Source organism: Lutra lutra, chromosome 3 (assembly GCF_902655055.1).
Source record: "Lutra lutra chromosome 3, mLutLut1.2, whole genome shotgun sequence".
Taxonomy (NCBI): Eukaryota; Metazoa; Chordata; class Mammalia; order Carnivora; family Mustelidae; genus Lutra; species Lutra lutra.
The window spans coordinates 159,941,714-159,962,552 of record NC_062280.1 but is presented as its reverse complement, the minus strand read 5'-3'; positions in this window follow the sequence as shown (position 1 = coordinate 159,962,552).

Below are 20,839 nucleotides of genomic sequence, written 5' to 3'. Positions count from 1 at the left end.
TTTATTACATGTACACATACACATATGTAATCAGTATATATGTGTATACATACAGAGCATGAGCAAAATTCAAAACGGGGTAAGTAGCAGATGCCATGCAAAGATAAAAAAAATGTAAATATGGGAGGAGGTAGTTATTCCTAGAAGAAAGAAAAAACTATGCCTTCTAGAGTATATCTGAAGGAAAAACCAAGGACAATGAATACATCAAAATGGGCTTTTGGTATTCATAATAGAGTAGAAAATGAGCTCGTTTTCTGAGATATTAAGACAAGAGTTGGAGTTCTCCCACTATAGGGTTGTCAATATAGGAAATAAACATATAAGACCCATAGTTAAATTGGAGTTCATATGGAGAACAAGTATATGTGTACACACACATATGTATATACATCATTTTTTAGTATGGATACACCTGTGCAATATAAGGGATGTCATACTAAAAAAAAAATTATTTGTTTATCTGGATTCAGAATTAACTGGAAGTCCTTCATTTTACCTGGGAACCTCACTCCCCTCCTTTCTGGAAAGGTAGGAAATGTTTGGAATTCTCTCTCTGATTAGAAGAATAAAATTAACTTGATTTGAATAAAGTGATTAATCAAATCCTAAAAGAAGTACTGAGAATGAATTAGAGGGATTTTTTTTTTTGGTGTTTGTTTTTAATATAATCCATCATTGCAAGGTGACCTTTTCTTTCAATGCTTAATAACCTTAAAAAAAAAGTAGAATAGAGAATAGATTTTTAAATTTATATGAATTTTGGAATTGACAAAGTAAGTATAATTATTAAAATGCTGAAATTAGTAAATTTAATCAATGGAAAGGTTATTTAATATATCTGGAGTACATTTTAGTTGGGAAGAATGTTTAGAAAAGAGATAACTGAGAGAGAATGTAGTCATCAGATTAGGGAACAAAACCATGACAAAGAAAATGTGGGAGCAGCAACAGATTAAAGAAAGGAGGCTGATCAGGGGTGGGGCTGCACTCTTCCTCAGTTATGAGGAGTTGTTACCATGTCCAAGGTTGCTTTCAGACTTCCATCTGTGTATTCGATTTTTATGAAATAGTGACAGAGGACTGTGTAGAGAGAAGCCGGGGTCATGAGCAATTTTTACTGAAAATGGAAAGCCTTGAAGAATGTTGGGAGAGGTGCCTCTTAGAAATTTATAAATGATAAGAAATAGTATAAATGTGGCATGAGGACAGATGGTTGAATAAGGTGTTAGCAAAGTGAGAAAGCGCTTGAAAATGAGAAAATGCCCCTATTTTTTACTTAGTAATACCAAAAAAATGCAGATAAGCAAGAATATTGAGATTTTAGATAGAAGAGGTATTTCGCAAAAGGATAAAGTTTGCATAAATAAAAACTTGAAAATAGAGAAGCATTTGTAGATAATTAATGTATGAAGTGCAAAAGGGTGAGCTAGGCACAATAATTGCTAAATAAGGTAGAAATAAATAAAAGACAGGTGTTCAGTAGTTTATTGACGGGAGAACATTCTCCTTATTCATGATAACAATGATTCACAAGAAAAAAGTGGAAAATAATCCAAAAGCAAAACTATGTGTTGCCTTAAAAATGTGAAAAAGATTGGGTATAAAACTCCTCAACCTATACCAAAGAGTCAATGATACTTTTTTGTTGTTGCTTTGCCAGTTCTGAAATGTTTTATATTTTGAAGATTTCCTGTGTAGTTAGAATGTGCCTGACACTGATTAAAAATTAATTAACTATGGAGCTGCTAAAATGACCATCTGAACTTTGAAGAAAAAATGGAATTTATTTAAGCAGTATTGGAAAAAATGTGTCCAAAATAACTGACAACACAAGTAAGAGTGGGGATCTGACTTAACAGGAGCTTACATAAAAATTATCAAAGGATTTTAATAGTTTTCAAGGTCAATATAAATTATCAGTGAGATATGGAGGCTAAAAAATAATATCAGATATTACTGATAGAATTAAAAATACAGATTGGTGCACTACTGCATTCTGCCCCCTGTAGACTTGATTTGAAATGTTACTTTTAACTCTGAATTCAACTTGTGCATGGGGCTATTGCATAAATACAAGTTAGAGATAAAGTGATCAAGATGATATGGTCATATGAAAAATTCTTGAAGGACATGCTTGGAAAGTACAAAAAAACAAGGCTTCTTGGGAAAATATTAGTCTTCAATCATGTGAACTGTCAGGTGTCAATTTGAACAACATGACATGACATGTCAAGTCCTTAAAAAATCACGTGTTAACATTATACATTGCATTTAATGTGATAGATGATTGTAGGCAGTAATCACACTCCTCAAAAACATAGTATAAAAACTATAAAGTACAATAAATAATGGATAAAATCATAAATATCATAGGCATAGTCACATCTTTTTATTTTTTTAATTACTTATTTACTTGACAGATCACAAGTAGGCAGAGAGGCAAGCAGAGAGAGAAGGGAAGCAGGCTCCCCGTCGAACAGAGAGCCCAACTCGAGGCTCAATCCCAGGATCCTGGGATCATGACCTGAGCCAAAGGTAGAAGCTTAACCCACTGAGCCACCCAGGCGCCCCGGCATAGTCACATCCTTAAAAGAGCTGGAGGGGGACGCCTGGGTGGCTCAGTTGGTTAAGCCGCTGCCTTCAGCTCAGGTCATGATCCCAGCGTCCTGGGATTGAGTCCCACATCAGGCTCCTTGTTCTGTGGGGAGCCTGCTTCTCCCTCTGCCTCTGCCTGCCACTCTGTTTGCCTGTGCTCGTGCTCTCTCTCTCTCTCTCTGACAAATAAATAAATAAAATCTTTAAAAATAAATAAATAAATAAATAAATAAATAAATAAATAAATAAATAAAAGAGCTGGAGGAATAACCATAATTGAGTTTGCCTTTGATGTTTCTGTGTCCTTAGAGAGTAGTTGTACTAGGGCCCAATTCAAAACTCATGCTAAGATGTTATGAGAATTTCTATGGTTTCTCTGAATGAAAAATAGAAAATAAAAATAAAACCATGGACAGTATAGTAAAAATGTCCTGATAGTAGTCTGAAACTTCTTAAAAGGGAGACTATTACACCAAGTTACCTTTTAAATATGATATTAGAAAATGTCTTCCTTTATGTTTTTGTTTTCAAGAAACAGAATAGCAATCTCAGGGTAACTGGTCCAGGTTTCTAAAACACTGTATGACACCTGGACAACAGAAGAATATAACACTTATCAGCAAAGTGTAAGCTGCACCGATGTGTATATATATTGACAATAGACACTCATGTGGTCACTATCAACATATAACCTTATATCAGTTGATGTACGGGTTTGAGGAAATGCACTTTAAGTTTGCACAGATCTGTGCTAAATTTGAATTTTTGTTACTTACAAAAATCTAAGCTTAAGCAAATATCTACTTTCTACAAGGCTCAGCTGTTCATTTTTAAATATAATATCATGTATTTCATAGTTTTTTATGGAGATTTAATAAGATAAGGTATGTCAAGTACTTAATTCGTATTGTATGTTATTGTTGTGGTTGCTGTTTAGGAAGCTGAAGATTCCCATATCCAGAGTTATGTGACAATATACCTAACAAATATAAAATTTGAATTTTATGAGGTTTATTGGTTTAATTGCAAAGTTAACTTCATAACATGAGAACTATTTTTTAGTAATGCATTTGAAACAGTAAGGAACATATTTCCTGCATTACAAATTTTTAAATTTAGTTAAAATTAGTATTCCTAATTTAGGTCTACTTAGTCCACTTATTATTAGTGTTTTTTAAGTATAAATACAATATTAACATAATAGAACATGTAGTATTTCAAATAATAGGCTGATTAGTGAGCCTCCTAACATAATACTAATGCCTACACTTGTTTATATTTTTATTTTTCTCAAAAATACATATTTTGATTAGAAAAATGGCCTGTGCTTTTAACAAGTAATTTAGTTTGGACAAAGCTGAGTTTAATTTATTATACTCATTACATGATGTTTGACAATGTGTCTCTCAAGTGTTAATGTGAGCCAAACATCACTGAGTTATACTAATTAAAACTCATTATTTTTTGAACAGTTAAAAATTTAAAAAGTAGCACAAGAAAGTAGTACTTACAAATAAATTTATGTTTATCAGAAAATTGTGTTTCTGCTTTGTGTAAAGCATCACCAAAAATAAATATCAGAATGTGGTAGTTTAAATGGTAAATTACAAAATAAATAATAAATAAAAGTTACTCTCAACGAACTTGGTACAGAAAGAGCCTACATAAATATAATAATAAAGACCACAATCTGACAAGCTCACAGCAAACATCATATTCAATAACTATGAATAAATTTAACCTAAGAGGTGAAAGATGTCTATACTGAAAATTACAAAACATTCATGGAAAAAAAAAAAAGAAGAAAACAAATAAATGGAAAGATATTCCATACTTATAGACTGGAGGACTTAATATTGTTAAAATGTCCATTCTATTCAAAGAAATCTACAGATTCAATGCAACCCATACCAAAAATACAATGGCTTTCTTCACAGGAATAAAAAAATAATAATAAATAATAAATTCTTAGGGAACCACAAAAGACCCTGAATAGCTAAACCAATCTTGAGCAAGAACAAAAAAGAGGCATCACACATCTTGATTTCAATTGTATTACAAAGCTATGGTAATCAAAATGGTATAGTATTGCATAAAAACCAGACACAGATCAATGGAATGAAACAGAAATTCCAGAAATAAACCCACACATATAAGGTGAATTAATTGTTTTTCTTGAAACTCATTTAATTAGACACATTGAGGTACTACTAGTGTTAGGAAACTATAAATATTTTCCATTATACATTATTATAAATTTTTTTCAGGGGTGAATCTTGGTTGCAGCTATTACAGTCAGGAACAGTAGTATTTCCCAGGACTTCCTCTACATAGAGAAGTTATGTGTATAATTATTTTTAATTACTCTTCCTAACTTTGGGAAAACTTTACCTTGCTCCAACACACACACACACCCACACACACACACTTTTTTTCTTTCAAGCCAAAAATATGCAATGAGAAAAGTATCAACTCTATTAACTCTTGAAAAAATGGTGCTGCGAAACTGGATATCCACAAGCAAAAGTATAAAACAGGACCCTTATCTTATACCATTACACAAAATATAACCTAAAAACAGATTAAAGAGTTGAATATAAGACCTAAGACTGTGAAACTTATGGGAGTAAAAACTCATGGGGGTAAAATTCTTCACATTGGTCTTGTTATAGGTTTTTTGGATTTAACACCAAAAGCAAAGACAACAAAAGCAAAAATAGCAAGTGAGAATTCTGCACAGCAAGAAAAACCATTACTAAAACTAAAAAGCTTCTGCACAGCAAAGGAAACCATCACCAAAAAGAAAATGCAACCTATGGAATAGGAGACAATATTTGCAAACTATATATCTGACAAGGGATTAATATTCAAAATATAAAAGGAACCCATACAACCAAATAACCACAACAACCCCCCAATAACTTAACTAAACAGTGGGTGAAGGACCTGAATAGAAATATTTCCAAAGAAGATACTGAAGGGGCAACCAGTACATGAAGAGGTACTCAACGTCACCAGTCATCAGAGGAATGAACATCAAAACCACAATGAGGTATCATCTCACATCTGTTGGGATATCTATTATCAAAAATATAACAGCTAACGAATGCTGGCAAAGATGTGGAGAAAAGGGAACCCTTTTGAGCCATGTTGCTAGAAGATAAACTGGTACAGCCATGATAGAAAATAACATGAAGTTTCCTGAAGATTATGAAGATTATGAAGATTAAGAAACAGAACTGCCATAAGATTCAGCAATCCCTCTTTCTGGGTCTATCTGCAAAAGGAATGAAATCACTATCTTTCTTTTCTTTTTTTTTTAAGATTTTTATTTACTTATTTGTCAAAGGGGGAGAGAGAGCACACAAGCAAAGGGAGCAGCAGGCAGAGCAGGCAGTTGGAGAAGCAGGCTCCCTGCTGAGCAAGGACCCTGATGCAGAACAGGATCCCAGGACCCTGGGATCATGACCTGAGACAAAGGCAGCCATTTAACCAACTGAACTACACAAGTGTTCCTGAAATCACTATCTTGAAGAGGTATCTGTACTCCCATGTTTAATGCAGCATCATCCATAGTAGTCAAGGTACAAACAGCCTATCTCTCAATAGAGGAATGGATTAAAATGTGATAGGTGATAGATGATAGATAGAGAAATAGATACAGAGATAGATAGATAGATAGATAGATAAAATGGCCTTAAAAAGGAAGCCCTGTTATTTGTAAAATATTTGCAAAAATATTTGTAAAAATACGGATGAAACTGGAAGGCATCATGTGAGGTGAAATATGCCAGAAAAAGACAAATATGCATGATGTCAATACTTTGTGGAAACTTTAAAAAAAGAAAAAAAAGTCAAATTCTTAGAAACAGAATGGTGGAACAGTGGTTGCCAAGGTCTGGAAAGTTGAGGAACTAGGAAGATGACATAAGGGTATAAACTTTCAGTTATAAAATTACTAAATTCTGAAGATATAATACATAATAGGGTAACTGCAGTCGATAACACTGTATTACATAGCTGAAATTTACTAGGAGAGTAGAACTTGTGTTTTTACAAAAACAAAACAAAGGGGCGCCTGGGTGGCTCAGTGGGTTAAGCCTCTGCCTTCAGCTTAGGTCATGATTTCAGGGTCCCGAGATCAAGCCCCGCCTCGGGCTCTCTGCTCAGCAGGAAGACTGCTTCCCCCTCTCTCTCTGCCTGCCTCTCTGTCTACTTGTGATCCCTCTCCCTCCGTCAAATAAATAAATAAAATCTTTAAAAAAAAAAAAGATAAAAAAGGGTAAATATGTGCAGTGATGAAGTGAAGTCTTCGCTCCCATCACTGATGATGAGAATCCTTTTACAGTGTGTATGTATATCAAATTACTGTGTTTATAATTAAAATACACACCAATTTTATTTTGAATTATATCTTAATAAATACAAATAAATTAATAGAAGCATTCTTTTAGATCAATATAGAGCTGATAGTAAGCATTCTAAAATATATGAAGTGCTTCCAATACTGAAGGTTGGGAAGATGTGTGAGTTTCAATTGCTAAAATGATATAACTAACCTATTTAGTAAGTGTATTCAACTTGACTTTAATTTAAGTAGCAGGGTCACGCTCACATCCCAACTTACAACAAAGATGCTTGATGCCTAGTGAAGTAAATGTTCACTTTCTTTTCATTCTGACTCAGTTGTTTGAAAGTCTTCTATTAAAAGTTGGAACATGTGATACACAATACTGCATGTGTCTATGTTTCTTGAGTCCCAAGTATCCACATAGGACTGAAGTATAGACAGGAAATAATTACACTGTCAAACATCTGTACCCTTGCTTTTCAAGCATTACATCTTTTTATTTCAGATTTTTTAATGCCTTTAACTTTTATTCAGCTTATTGTCCTTCATGATGAATATCACATATTGTAAATTAGACATACTTAAATGGTAAAAGTTTAAAGAAACTGAAATCACCTGGATATTCATTAGATTTTCAATGGTAGGCTATGTTTTTATATGCTTATGTAATTTCTTTTATCTCTTTCAGCATACCCATAGAAGAAGGAAATGTCAAAACTCTTGATTTTCCATAGATCAACCTGTGTATAACAATAAAATTAAACTTAGGTCTTTTCTCTTTTAAAATAATGCTCTTCAAAAGTCTAAGATTTATATATGCCAAATCAGTATAGGAAACTTTAAATACATGAAAGCGTAGCTGCTTGAAAGAGGGTTCAAGTGCCTATGACTTTATTTAATCCCAAAGAAGGAATTACCATTTTAGTATAATGGAAAACATCTGAGATTTTCCTGCACAGTCATGATGACTCTTTCATATTAACCCTTAACTTGCTATGCCTGTTTGTATCTGTACTGATAATCAGAATGGTAAAATGAACTAGTTGAAAAGGCAGAAATGTAATTAGGTAACCTTTCAGTCTGTCCATATTCAGAAACTTTAATTTCTTAGCTTCAGCTCTATTGAGAGTTCCGTCTCATCATTCCCAACTGATAGATACGTACTTCTGTCTACATGATGCTTATTCATATGGTATTCAGATAATTTCAAAAAAAAAAAAAAATTCTAAGAGGTCTTAAACAATACAAACTCAGGGGAGAGCATCTTGTTTTTATTTTGCCATAAGAGAAAGAAGAGAGGGACGCCTGGGAGGCTCAGTGGGTTAAGCCTCTGCCTTTGGCTCAGGTCATGACCTCAGAGTCCTGTGATCAAGTCCCGCATTGGGCTCTCTGCTCAGCAGGGAGCCTGCTTCCCCCTCTCTCTCTGCCTGCCTCTCTGCCTACTTGTGATCTCTCTCTGTCAAATAAATTAATAAAATACTTAAAAAAAGAGAGAGAGAAAGAAGGGAAATAAAATGAGGGGAAGAGAGAGTGAAGGAGAGGGAGAGAGGGCATGCCATTACCAACATAAAATAAATTATACAACAAATTGATGTTAACATGTCAGTGACTTCTTCAATGACCCTAAGGGAAATATGAAAAAATCTTATGCTATCTGATATTTTTGTCACTTGGTAAGATTCTACCAAAATCCTCAGAAGGATCCCCCTCTTTCAAACATTGAAGACCTTGGTCTGAATCTAGCATCAGGTCTGAAGAGCAAGATTTTAGACACCAATATTATGCTATGAAATAAATCTACTATCTCATCTTCCTGCAGTTTATGCAACATTCATATTAAATTCCATGGACATAACTTTAAACTTATTTTTTAAATTTTTGTAAGATTATTTATATCTAAGATATATGTTTATGTACACACACATATACACAATAAAAGTAAATATATATTTATATATAAAATGTAAAATAAGTAAAGGTAAGTAAATATCTTGTATTTTTTTTAAAGATATTACTGATTTATTTGACAGAGAGAGATCACAAGTAGGCAGAGAGGCAGGGAGAGAGAAAGAGAGAGGGAGGCAGGCTCCCTGCTGAGCAGAGAGCCCAATGCAAGATTCAATCCCAGGACCCTAAGATCATGACCTGAGCTGAAGGCAGAGGCTTAACCCACTGAGCAACCCAGATGCCCAATATCTTATATTTTAGATCCTCAGAATAGTGACTTATATTTTATAACTTCAGGATAAATACTTTAAACATTTTTTTAAAGTTTTTTTTTTAATATTTCAGATATCTCATTATTTTCTGAAAACTTTATCTAACACCATCATTTTTTATATTTGTATATTTCTTTAACATTTTACACAGAATATATAAACAGATAAAAATAATATTAACTAAAGGAAACTAGTACTTTAAAATGTTTACGATGTTGTCCTGCTGTGATAGGTATTTGGACATTACTTGACTTCCTCAAGTACAAAGATCTGATAAGGAAAGTAGAAGTCCATTTTACAGGCCAAGTCACTCAAGAGATATTTGGTATGTTGCCCAAGAACACAGAACTAATCAGAAAACTAATTTCCTGCCTCTAGTCTATGTGTTTATATTTTACTAAACTATACTTTCTAAAAGTTAATCACAAATTATGTATTAAAGCCTTGACATATAAATGATAATTCATTGCTTCTCTTAAAAATTTTCTTCCTCCATTCTTCCTATATATTTCACTATAAACATTCATTTACATGCTCAGTGTTATCCAAATTTGAAACCAATTCTAACCTTGGGAAAGGTATATGTCAAGTTTCCTTAAAACTTTAGCTTGTTCTCAAGCTATTATTATTCATGCTTTCAGTTTCTTATCCCAAATCTTTTTCTAAATCCCAGTCTTTTCTGACTTAGGATTTGGTGGATGGAGTTCCTTATCTCAGTTGATTAATTATCTCTAAAGTGGATTCAGTTGATCTATTATATCCTTTCCTTGCCTTAGATGAATTTCTTGAAACTGAGCTCTTGCTTGGCTAGACCTATATTACTGTTTTCTCCCCTCCCTCTTTTTTTTTTTTTTTTTTAAGAGAGAGGGAGAGGTGGGTGGATAGAGGAAGTAGGAGAAAGAATTTTTTTTTTTTTTAAGATTTTTTTATTTATTTGACAGAGAGAGATCACAAGTAGACAGAGAGGCAGGCAGAGAGAGAGAGAGAGGGAAGCAGGCTCCCTGCTGAGCAGAGAGCCCAATGCGGGACTCGATCCGAGGACCCTGAGATCATGACCTGAGCCGAAGGCAGCGGCTTAACCCACTGAGCCACCCAGGCGCCCAGGAGAAAGAATTTTAAGCAGGCTCCATACCCGGCAGAGAGCCCGACTCAAGCTTTGTCTCATGACCATGATATCATATGACCTAAGCCGAAATCAAGAGTCAGATGCTTAACTGACTTAGCCATCCAGGGGCCTCTATATTACTGTTTTTAATATTTGAACTTTCTCTTGACCAGATCAATTATTAATTTATATTTTCCTCATCTTGATGTAAATTCTTCAGATATGCCATATCATTCTTTTCATTATTATTATTATCAAATAAAATTCTAAGCAATATCTGGCTTTTCCCCGTGACTAATCTATTTTCCTCTAATATTTTTATCACTTTTAACATGAAAGTGCAACACAGTCATCAGGTTTTTATAACAGTTGAAGGCAGCAAATTCTAGATCTGGCCTCCTTCCCTTATATCTGTACATAAAAAAAATGCACTTAAAATAATTTTATGATATTATTTCATTTATACACTTCCAGGTGAAAACTCCCTTCATTTTATATCCTTATAAAAGAATGAGTTACATAAATAAATTATTCATTGCTAAATATTTAAATTATATGATAGATTGCCAATGGAAAAATTAATTTCTTCTCAAGAGCTTGGATGAAATCATTTGATCATGTATATTCAAAGAACTAAAAATATACCTGTATAGAATGAAATCAAAATGAAAGATTTACACTATTTCTTTGAATTCCTGTTATGTTACTTCACTATACTTATAAGTAGGCCAGTCAATTAGCATATTAAATTATATATTTATATAATTTTTCAAGTCAGCAAGATTAAATAACTTTCTCATATGCTAATATAATCAAAATGAATCTTTTATTCTTCTGAAACTTTAATATATGTCAAATTATTTCAGCATGTTTTTGTAATTTGGTGTGGATAAATTGATAAAATGAATAAACGAGTTGAAGATGTCAAACCCAAGGGTGACACAGAAAAAACATTTTTTAAAAAGTTGTGATTTAATTAAATTTTCATTCAGTACAATACTTATGATAACATGTTTATTGCTCATTCCATGTCCTGCTGTGCAATGAGACACCAGAGACAGTAAATATGGAATTAAATGCCAATAGGTTGCAGCTTTGTAAACACATAAAACGCAAAATGGCATAAAAGCTCTTGAGTCCTGCTGATTCCTAATTGTCGTCTGTGGCATGCTTTATTCTACATTGCTTTCAAGTAGCTGATATTACATTAAGCCCTAAATAACTTGTACCTAAGAAAAACTATTTTTTTAAATTTTGAGATTCTTAGAAATTGTGATTTCTTACACATCTTTAATAAAATTTATACCCAATAATTACTTTCAAATGCCAAATTTTAATAGAAAGCCCTTTATATGGATTGGAAATGGTAGGAAAAAAATGCACTAGCAAATCATTATTACTTTCTTAAAGCACTTCCATTTTTTATTAGCAACTGTTTTTTTAAAAATCAAAAAGTTCCATCATTTCTATAAATTATAGTTCTCTTATGTTCACTTTGTTTAGCCTCATTATTAATCGGGCAAGATATATGCTGGTTTAAAAAAATATTTTATGACATGAAGTTAAATAAAAACTCAAGTGCTTTTATGACTTTTTTTTTTCTTTTTTTTCTCTTGAGAAATGCAAACATCGTTGGGGCTACAGATAAACTGGCTCTCATGGTAAATAGTCATTACTAAAGTTCCAGAGAAAAAAAATATGCTTAATTTGAATAAAACAAACTAAATCCTATCAAGATATAATATTCTAAACTCCATTCCACATTCCTTTCAAGAAAGGAACTTTGTCTCTGAACTTTTTAGCTATGAATCCATAAATATTTAGAGTAGTTCAAGTTTGCTTTTCCTGTGCTCTCTGTTTCCCCTAAAATGATAGTGACTTTTTCTCCCCACTGTATAGCAGATCATTTCCCTGTGTGTCTCTATGCATTGGGTCTTCTTCAGTAACCTCTCAAGCGTGCCCTGTTCTTGGGGTGCCTGGGTGGCTCAGTGGGTTGAGCTACTGCTTTTGGCTCAGGTCATGGTCTCAGGGTCCTGGGATCAAGCCCTGCATCGGGCTGTCTGCTCAGCAGGGAGCCTGCTTACCCCCCTCTCTCTGCCTGCCTCTCTGCCTACTTGTGATCTCTGTCAAATAAATAAATAAAATCTTAAAAAAAGAAAAAGAAAAACAAAAACAAAGAGTGCCCTGTTGTATGAGGACAGCTTGCTACACCTCTTGCAAATGTAGTAAAAAAGGCAGCATGACAAAGTGGATAGTGCATGGACATTCTGAGATATTAAAATCTGATGGAAGGTTGGCTTCTCTAACTACAGTTTCATTTTTATTTAAGTGTTATTAAGATATAAGTCACATACAGTAGTTCATCCATTTAAAGTGTACAATTTAAAGTGTTTTTACAAATTAGAACAACCATAACAATCAAATTTAAAACATCTTCCTTGCTCCCCACCCCCCAAAAAAAACCAAACCTCCTTCCCCGTTAGCAGTTATTCTCCATTCCGCGCTCCAACACTTTTAGCCTTCCACAGCTACTAATCAACTTTTGCATCCATTGGTTTTGAGGAAGTCATTTTTAACCTCATGAAGATAAAAATAGAAGAGAGCTTTTTAATTGTTATTTACAAATAAGACAAGTTCTTCCCTTTTCTTTCATGTACCATTCTCATTTAAAAATAGCCTGTAAATATCTCATTTCATCATATGTAGTATGAAGGGTGTCTTAGGATTACAGCAATTCATCCAGTTTCTTATCTGTAATATTGGAGTGCAGAAAGGGAGAGGTGGATAATGACTGTCTTACTGATTTAATGGAAATGGGCTAATTCAGACCTTGAATGAATACTTGTTTAGCAATAGACTTTTTGAAGGAAGATTTAAAAATCAGGAGTTTAACAATATTTTTGCTTCCTCTCGATTCTATGGAAAAGTACTAACAAAAACGATCTTACTGAGATGTAAAATTTAAACTTGAACAGTTTTCGTTCTACCAGACTTCTGCTCCTTTGACCATTTTCTTCTCTTGTAATTTAATGCGCAGAAAGACATCCTGGTTAGCCTGTTTATTTTAGGTGGGTGGATGACACACATCTATCAAAGTAATAAAGGTCTGTTTAAAAAAAAATAGACCTATAATTTTTATATCCTGCTAGAGCTGCCTCATTGAAGCCACCACTTAAAGCTGATATTGCTTCATTTGAAAAAGAAGTAGGAGTTGACTTCTGAACTCTGAAAGTTCCAAGTTAACTGGGCTTTCGTAACATATCATTGAACATGGGCACAGAACACAATCCTTTTTTTTTTTTTTCAAAGATTTTATTTATTTATTTGACAGACAGAGATCACAAGTAGTCAGAGAGGCAGACAGATAGAGAGAGAGGTGGAAGCAGGCTCCCTGCAGAGCAGAGAGCCCGATGTGGGGCTTGATCCCAGGACACTGGGACCATGACCTGAGCCGAAGGCAGAGGCTTTAACCCACTGAGCCACCCAGGTGCCCCTTTATTTTCCTTTTAAAGTTATCTTTTCTTCCTTCTTTGCAGACTAAGTTAGCTCATATGAACCCATCTCTTTCTTGCAAAACTCTGAAAAAAGTTGCCAGTAAATTACAATAGACTGAATGTTTCCTGTAATTTTTCTTTGTGTTACAGTATCACATAATGGTTGCATTTTTCACTCCAAAGTTCTGGTAACAGTTTAACCAAATATTTTACCGCCTTATAGCAAGAGTTGCCACATTATAACATTATAAGATTGTAACATGAGTCATCCACTTTTCAGCCTAAGATATTTTGAGTTTTTATTACTTGCTCTCCAATCACCCTAATAAGGCAGGAAGTAATTTTTTTTTGTAATTCTGCCATTTATAGTACTTAAAAATGATTGAGATTTAAGGTGGAGGGGAAGATCAAAAGTTTATTTCTAACATGTTCATTCTGAGATAATATGAGACTTCTAACATTTGCAATGTCATGAAGGAGACTGGATGTATGAGCTAAAAAGACAGAAGAAAAGGCATAAGCCAAAATGAAAATTTTGAGTCATCAGCATTTAAAATAATGGAGCTTAAAGCCAAGAGCTCAACAGACTAAACTTTGGATAAGTTTTTAAATAAGAAACATTGGATAATAGAACGTAATCAAAATTATATGGCATTCTACAAAAAAAAAAAAACAAACTCTCCAAAAGAAAGAAAAAGAAAAAGAATCCAGGAAAGTTGAGAGGATGGGAAAAGTATGCCTATGGGTGCAGTGAACGCTTTGGCTACATACCTCTCAATAATTGTAGAATGAAAAAAGAATAACAACAGCCAAAATATGATGGCATATTTGAGCCACATAATTAACATTCTTATTCTAATGAAAGTATTTAGAATTCTGGCTCTAACAATTAGAGAATATACATTCTTCAGGGATTCATGAAACACATTTAACCATGGAAAAGTCTTCAAAATATTTTAAAAATCTCAATATCATATAGACCCTTTGATCTCATGCAGATAAAATAGGGAAAAAATGATTTTCAGGCTTTTTATGGTTATTTTCTTAGGCAATAAGAGATCTTTCTTAAACTCACTCATGAAAGAAATCCCAGACCATTTATTTCCCCATTCCATAAATCTCATATCCTAAACATCCTGTATATATGAAAAGAAAAATATAAAGTACATCTTCTTGTTATTTATAGCATATATAAATTATAGTCAGGAACTATTAGTCACAGTTTTCTTATTAAAGTATTATAAATCTATTTAATTTCTAAAAAAACTCTTCTCACATTTTTTACCCTGTAATGCTATCTGCTTTTATTACATTTAAGTCAATGCAGGAAAGGAGGACTTTTACCAAGTATACTTTACACATAGAAAAGCACACTCATTTCTTCAAGTATAATAGCAGTGGAATGAAAAAAAATCATTTTACGCCTTGAAGGAGTGATTGTGTGACCTAGAAAAAATAAGTACAAGCACACTTATAAAAATAGGTTCAAATGGTATTTTCCCCCAGTCAGTTCATTTACTTTAGCAAGGGCATTAGTATCACTGTTTTCTCTAGAACTTAGAAATAAATCATGTACAAGTGTTATACTAGGTTTGTAGTAACCTTTGTTGTTTTCTGAGAAAAATATTTACCTAGCTTAATTATTTGAAATTTTAATTATGCTATTCTTATTATTACTTTACTATTTCATACTCAATCCATTCTAAGAAAATAGATTGCTAGCAAATGTTTAACAAATATGAACAATTTCTCTAGACTCATATGTAAAGTATTTTTTGAAAAGAGAATAAGAGTCTGAAATTTATCAGAAGAACAAAAATTTGAAATACATATAGTCATTATGAAACAGGTGCCAAATGAGTTAACACAGTACCTATTAATTGAAATTCAGAGTGGACATTTGCACAGACCTAGATAAATGGATCACATCTGGTCAGTTTTAACTATTTTAAAATCCTCATGTAGTTACTGATGAATAATATAGTTAAAGGTAGATTTCAGTGAAAGGCTTCAAGTATTTAAAGTGGGAGGAATAGTATGGATGAAGGCAAGATCAGAAAATAATGGACAGACCACCTTATGAGAGAAATTGCCTTTTAAATACCATAGGTGCAATTAATAATGACTTGCCTGTAGTGTCATGTACAGAAATATGTGAGGTAAAGGCATGGTATGGGGAGAGGATGACGTAGGGTATAGGTTGCAGTCAGAATTTAGAGGGTTCTGCAGGCTTAGCTTAGAGATGTAAAAATAGTGTCCTATAATCAACAAGTTGCCTTGGAAAGTTGGTGAGGGGAAGGGAGGCTGTGATAGACAGTAATTGTGATGTAAGGACTAAAAGGCTGATAACCAGGACTTAAGAGACAGGAAATCTAATGAAGGAACTTTGAGATAGCTTTGCCATGAGGGTCTAAAATAATTGTTTGGGGCACCTGGGTGGCTCAGTCAGTTAAGTGCCTGATACTTGATTTCAGCTCAAATTAAGATCTTAGGATCCTCAGGGTTGAAAGATTGAGCCCCAAGTCAGGCTTCGTGATCATTGAGGAGTCTGCTTGGGCTTCTCTCTGTCCCACTCCCTCTGCCCTTCCCCCCAGCCCCAGTATGTTCTCTCTCTCTCTTTAAAATAAATAAAAACTTTTTTTTTTTTTAGTAAAGCAATAGAAGTTTATTAAGTGAAGTTACAGAAAAAGCTCTCAAGAGTGAAAGGGGTCCCAATAAGGTTGCCACTGAGGGCCTTTAGTGTTGGTCTTTTACAAAAAGCTAAGGAAGGATTTTAAATCCTTTTAACATTTCTATTGTATCACTATTGAGCAAAGAATAGTGATAACATCTTCAATGGCTTACTTCATTTTTGGGGTCTGGTTATTCTTCATTGGTCACAGGTGATTATCATAAAAAGACACTTACCCCACGTGCCTAGGGCAGGGTGGTCAGATCTGTACTCTTACCTCTGGTTTCCTCACACCTCCATGTTTTGGGGATTTCTGTAAGCCTGATCACAAAGCTCCCTATCTACCTCTCCCTACCTAGGCCCATCTGTCCCTTACTCATTCTTCCCCCTGGAATGGTACCTAACTGCTCTTAGGGAATGGGACAATGACTGCTCTGGCTGCTTCCAGCTGAGAAGGGATGGCATTTGGGTACCACAGTCAGAGTACACTCAGGGTTTCATCAAGGGGTCCATGGTATGGCTCCAGAGAGATGTTGGAAAGCATGAAGTGACACAGGCATTGATAAATACAGAAAAACAAAGACAAACAATTACTTCCACCAGCAAAATGGTATCTCTGAAATACTGACTCCAGTCTCTGAACCAATCAAACAATCGAGGGGAGACCCTGATTTTGTCCAATTGGGTCATTCATTAATTGTGAAACCTTGTACAAATTGTCATTTATATTAAAAACAGCACATGTGTAGAAACTTTACAACCTAAGTGATGCTGTTCTCTCTCTCTCTCTCTCTCTAAAATAAATAAATAAATGTTTAAAAAAATGGTAACAGAAAGAAAGAGAAACAAAATAATGGGATAGATATATTAACTAAATAAAGGGATAAGCATTACCAATTTGCTCGGTAAATCTGTAGAAAGCAGACACTTTTCTTGGTCACAGTTGTGGCCTGAGAGTCAGACTCCAAGATTAAGTCCTATTTACACCTTATTTTTCTGGGCAAGTGACCTAGCATCTTTATTTCTCAATTCTGTATCTGTAAAATGTATGTAACAGTAATATTTCTTGATAGGATTCTTATGAGATAAACAATATTTCAAAGCATTAAGAAAGTTCACGTCTCATGGTAACTGATCCAAATGTTACTAATTATTATTTGTAACAGTATATATAACTTTATAACAGTAATACATAAACTATATATCACATCACACCAATCTTTAAGATATGGGTATGAAGTGATCCTCTTTCTTTTTGTATTTCATGTTTGCTTTGCTTCCCCAGATCTGCTTCCCTTCTGGTAATTGAACTTCTGCATTTAATATCTAGTGATTTTTTAAAGTTCTAAAATATTCATATGAGGTTATCTTTTCATAAATATCAGAAAAATTGCTTTTAAAACCATGTGAATGGTGCCTAAACAGCTTAAATTTAGTCTGGCAAATTATATGTAAAAGGCATGGCAAATTAATAAGAAATTAATACAAAAGGTAACACATTTAGTACAGATCTCTTATAAAGCAAATATATAGGCTAATCATAATGCTTTACCTATTTTACTCAAATAAGTAATAGTAAATGATCAGCCTGAACAATAGAAGAAAGATTGCTACTCAAAGTATTATGTGAAATATAGCAAAACTCCTAAGAAGTATACTTCAGGGGTATACGTGTGGAATTGGTTAGCTTTCTTTTTCCGGAGGAATACCATTTCAAAGTTCGCCTTCTGCCCTGTTTCGAAGTACAATCAGAGTGATCTCCAGACCTGCACGGTGCACTGTCCATCTCCTACTCTTGCAAAGCAGAAGGACAGCTAGTTCTACAAAATCAACTTTGGTAGGATCCTGTAATGTGGCAATACTTTGTGTTCCTTCTTTTGAATACAAATCCTTGGACCTTAACTCAGACTTAAATCAGTTCTAACAATTGTCTGAAGCAATGCTGAAAAGAAGGTCATAAGGAAAACAATGTTTCATGGGAGAAATGGGTTAGGGATTAAGGGTATTCTGAAACTGAAGCCTCAAAACACCTTAGCTTCTATAGATAGAGAGAAAACAATGTTTACCTACATGTTTAAGGAGAAAAGAATCACTTTCTTTTTTAAAGGATTATTTATTACAGTCTTACTGCTCCTGTGATGTACTGAATGCTTGACATTGTTATAGAAAATCAATTGGATTCAATCTGAGAAAGTTGTGTTATATGCATTCAAACCTGACAGTCGCATAAATCAGTATTTTTTGAGGAAAAAAAAAAGCCAACCTAAAATAAAATGAAATTCATTTGTTTACTTTCTTAAGTCAGATGTGATTGCTACTTTATGTTTCTTTAGAAGGGATTACAATACAAATTGACTTTGAACTGCCCAGTAAAGTTGAGCCTTGGAGGATATCTCTTTACAAAAATCTAATTAGAAAACATGTTTTCCAAGCATTTGCATCGCATTCACAGAACAAGAAAGGTGGAAGACTTTTTCTTTTCTAGAAAAAAAAAATTCCTTTTAAAGAACAAAGTTAAGTATTTAATAGTCTTTTAAAAATATTAACTGGTAACTCATAATTAAAATTAATAATTAGTTTTGACACTCACCTAGTATCACAGATGAAAATGTTGAAATCAGGTAGATACTATTTAGTGCCAAAATGATTTTAAAATTCAAAATCACACTTCAAACACTACATCGTCCTTGGAATTTTTTACATGTGGATACTTAGAAGGTACAAGTGAATCATTTTTGACCCTTGCATATTTAGTTCAACAAGCTGGATATCGGAATTCCTCCCTGATTGTAGCCTGTGGTCCAAGATCAGCTCTCTCAGGATAATCAGGGATTGAAATATTTTTGTTTTCTTCTATTCTTCATGCAAAATCAGAGGCCTGTCTCACATTTATATAGGATTGTCTGAATGTGCACCACAGATAGATGAATTGTTAACAAGTTTCCCAAGTGGTTTTCATGTTCGCTAAAGATTGAGAACCGCAGTTGCATATGTTTACACGCGCTGTTATTTCTCTGCGCCTAAGCCCTCTTTTAGGAGAGATTGCAATTTCCAGGATCCTCACAGAATTGTCTTTGACAATCTCAGCCAACAGTGCTCTTTTTCCTGAACTGTAGTAAATTTGCAATTTTTATCTATATGTTCTGTGTTGCCTTAAAGAAGTTACATTAATTTGAAAGACTGAAAATTTGCATAGTAGGTATATAATGAGCATTTTTAAGGGTACGGTTTAATAAGTTTTGTCATATGCATACACACATGAAAGCTTTATCGAAATCAAAGATCATGAACATATGCATCACAGCCAAACTTTTCCTATCTAGCCCATCTCCAGACCATTGGAAATCTTTAATGAGCTGAGAAAGCTGATTTGTAACTTTTCTCATATTTTAATCTTTGCTTAGTCTTCACTGCTCCTCGTATATAAGACTAGATTTTCAGGAGGAAGAGCCAGGGTTTAATTGTGTTCTGTAACTTCCCAGAGCCTTTAATTATGCTTAATGCATATTATGTTCTCAATAAGTTTTACTAAGGAATGAAGTACTGACAACTGGTTATGAATTTTTATTATATAGGCAAATACATAGTAAAGGAATTTATACTTAACCCTATAACAACATGGACTGTGGGTATTTGATTGGTGTTAGACAATAGTCTAAATAAGATAAGGGCTGATGAGTGACTATAGTGATGACTTATAATAAATAGGCAACTACAATGAATACTGTTTAGCATTATAAGGAGAAAAAACAGTGATACTTTATAGTCAACAGAAAAGGACTTAGTAGAGGTAGGAACTTAGATCAGGCTTTGAGATAATTACTTTGCATAAGGTCACTGGTATTACCCTGTCCAAGTACCTTTCTATCACACATGCCTTCCTTCAGTTTTGTAAGAAAAGTGTCAAGTAAACAAACAAAAACAATAATAATTTTAAGATAGGTAGTGTGACAATTGTCAAGCCATATGTATCAGACCCCATCATATATTTCTAATGAAAATATAGAGATATTACAAGAATATTGACAAATTAGCAATTAAATTATTTAAAGATAATGCAGATTTGATGTAACTAATTTGCACAAAGTGTTAGATTTTATCTTGGTGAAATTTCATTCAGGATTCATGCCACTCTCTAATTTCATAAAGAAAATTTGGTAACTGAACAAAATACATTAAAAAGAGAAAGATATACCATGACACAACATATTTTCAAAATTATAATAATAGAAATATTATGTTGGAGGATACTGACTAATTGACAATTCAATTATTTAGATATAATGTAAATCTTGTTATTTAAAAATCAATCTTTTTTCAAGAATATATAATTTAAACTTCTAAAATGAATTTTGAGATGCTATAGCCCATGCTATATAAAAGCATTACAGTTAAAATATA